Below are 3,248 nucleotides of genomic sequence, written 5' to 3' on the forward strand. Positions count from 1 at the left end.
TGACTCAATCTCAACCGTTGATTTACCAGATCTAACGGTTGCTGAGTGTTATTACTTAATTCCCCTACTGCCTATTTACTTTGATCTTACACCATTTTCTTCAGTTCTTATGGATTCTGTGGCTTGTTAAAGGTTTCACTTTACGCCTTTGCTATTCTGTTGCACCTCCTTGTGGCTTAATATCTCCTGCCCCTTAAGGCTTTGCCTTAATGCTGCAATGCTTTCAAAGGACTCTCCATCATCCTTTGTCTCATTGTGCTATGCATTCCATTTGATACTTTTTTGGCCCAATTTCACTACGTTGTTCTGCTCATTCACAACTCGCTCTTCCCTCTGAGCTTAAACTCCTCACACTCCTTTGATCTTTGTCCTTCTTGTAGAGCTCTAATGGATTCAATGATCCATTTCGATTATTTTGAATCATGCTCTCCCCCTACGTCCTTCAGAATTCTATATGTATCGGTACAGAGCCTACGAATTCACTGTAAATCACACATGAAATACTTCTTAAGTGTTTTGACATAGATAGGAACCAATATTGCATATATTAATATAAAAGCACAGATTACATCCGAGACCCTTGGTCTCACACGCACACACATAGGCCTGCTTCTACTATTAGTGACCTCCTTCCTGTTGCCTGTAGGCTTACATATATTTATATGGAAACATTTGGATCGGATTGATCACATCCTTTCTTTAAATCACTCACTAAAGCCCTAAAGCTCGCTACATGCATGCATATGTGGCAGAATTTTATCCACTCCATCTTTTCTTTGTTTAAAAACAGAAAGGCCCCATGTTTTGCTCAATGGTCCACATTTATTCTCCCTTTTATGCCTAACAGCTCTCCCTTGCCCCTAGGATCATGGAACTACTTATGTTCTCATTTATTTGTTTTGAGAGCATCTAATTAAATCACACTTAAGGCCTAAATGTTGCACTAACTTGATACTTAGGAAAACTATTTCCTAAAATGCATGATCCCCTATGTCTACTATTTACAATGATTTTCCTTGGGCTAAATTCTCCCGCATCAAGAAGCCTAAAAAAAACTAGCAGGATAAGACAGGGATCCAACTTCTACTAATATTCCAACCCTCATCTCTATTCAAATTATTGCGTGTTTTTTCAATTTCTAAGGCCTCCCTCAATTTAGGATGATGGAAATGACTAACCTTAGCAATGACTTAGGCCTCCTCAATGCAGATGTGATGCTTAGATTTATCTGCATGCTCTGCCAAAGCAGAGGAGCAGGTCATACCATGCTTGATGTCAGTAGCATGCTCACGAATCCCCTGATTAATTGAGCAGCCAGTCTCACCAATGTAGGGAGTCCTGCAAGAGCATGGGATAACGTAAACACCCTTCATATTTTTGGGGTCCACTGGGTCTTTTACAGATCTAAGGGAGATCGAGATGGTATTTAAAGGATGAAATGTTGAAGCCACCTTATGCTTCTTTAAGATCCTTGCAATCTTGTCAATAGTCCCTTGGATAAAAGGAAAATGAATGGCAGAAAATTGATCCTACATTTAAACCTAAAATAACAGCTGTGACAATAAAAAAATGTCATCCAAAAATGCATAAAACCTAAAATAACAGCTATGACAATTAAAAATGTCATCCAAAAATGCATAAAACCTAAAATAACAGATATAACAAGCAAATATGTCATCCAAATTTCAATAGACGGATCAGATAAATTTGAAAAACAAATAATATTACTCCAAATTTCAATTTACAGGTAAGATAAATTTGAAATTCTAGGCGTCCTTGTGAACGTACAAGGCGGGCGCCTCTAAAGTAGCACCCGAGTGACCACCAGAAATTGAACTTGACATACATCTGATAATGCCAAATTTAATCACTAATTTCTTGCTAAAGTAAAAATGCAGGTATTACCAGCGTTAATCTGGGTTTGGGTTCATTTCGGTAACAATGCCGCGTTAGTTAATACAACAGTACTGGCCACGGCTAAACCATTTCAATTTGGAGGGTCAATTAAATGCTAAGTCTTCCAGATTTTTGGCGTCAACGCGGCAGGACTGCATTAAAGCGAGCAAACATGCTTTACATTTGCTCCATTCCTTCTACTTATACTTTGTTTTATTTTCAAGTTGAGGATCCTCAGGTTAAGAAGTTTGGAGCTCTATATTCCTTGCTGCAGGGACAAAACTGTAACTGCAAAAAGTTAAGCAAAGGCAAGCAATGAGCAGAATCACTGTTAATATCATACTGCATTGCAGAGTTGAAAAAATTGCTGCAAGACAAAAAAAAAATTGATTTTTTGTGAAATTGTTATGCAGATGAGCGACAAGTCGGGTTGGAAGCGAAAGACATCTTCGTGCAGTGGTTCCAAAAACCACAGAAAGAAATGTACAGAAAAATGCGTTCTTGCTCCTTATTTCCCTCAGACTGATCCCCAGAAATTCCTCTTCGTACACAAAGTGTTCGGAAAGGGGCATGTCGCCAAATTACTACAGGTTTGTTTCCTGTACAATTTTGTATATTTGAAAGTCTCCGGGCTGTAATTATGTACTCTTGAGAGCTCTTCCAGGTAAGATTTCTTCAGTTTTTTTCAACTGTGAATATTTGAAATGCAAAAATGTACTAATCTCGCTTTCCTAAAGTTGGATTAATGTGCCAGACTCGCAGGTAGTTTCATTTTGTGAACTCAATTAATTTTGTTCTCCAACCGATTTTCCAGCTTTAAAATTTTGTGATTGGGTTGGTGATGGTGTAATCTTTGAATAGGGTATTCCGGCCGAGCAGAGAGGTGATGCAGTAAGCAGTATGGTGTACGAAGCAAGAGCAAGAGTTCGAGATCCCGTCTATGGCTGTGTAGGAGTTATCAAAGATCTCCAGAATGAATTAGCAGAGCTGCAATTGCAATTGGAATCCACAAAAGTAGAGGTCGCTAACATTAGACTGCAGTGCGCTAATCTCTCAACCCTCATGAAGTTTTGCATCCCAATTTTTATACCGCAGCAGTGCAAGAGATTGAAGACACGATAATGAACCCCATTGTTTTGGACGATGCAGATTCTCTGCAGTTATGGGAACCACTCTGGAGCTGTAGCTCGAAGTACATTCAAAGGTGACGAATAAAGATTAGATCTAGGGATTTAAAAAAGAAACTGCATGTCTTGTATCTAATGCAAGAATATTATAGCCATGCTTTCATGGCAAACGTTTATTGATAACCACCTTTCCGCTGCTGTCAGTTACAGCTGAAGCGTGAGCGC

At 38.9% G+C, this 3,248-nt stretch overlaps 1 pseudogene; it reads left to right on the forward strand.

Moving 5' to 3' along the window:
* Positions 1–1,892: 1,892 nt before the first annotated feature.
* LOC149154106 (LOB domain-containing protein 1 pseudogene) lies at positions 1,893–3,018 on the forward strand (annotated as a pseudogene).
* Positions 3,019–3,248: the final 230 nt, after the last annotated feature.

The sequence above is a fragment of the Pinus tabuliformis genome, chromosome 9 (genome assembly GCF_031772625.1).
Source record: "Pinus tabuliformis cultivar Carrire ecotype Pingquan chromosome 9, CPIR1, whole genome shotgun sequence".
Classification (NCBI taxonomy): Eukaryota; Viridiplantae; Streptophyta; class Pinopsida; order Pinales; family Pinaceae; genus Pinus; species Pinus tabuliformis.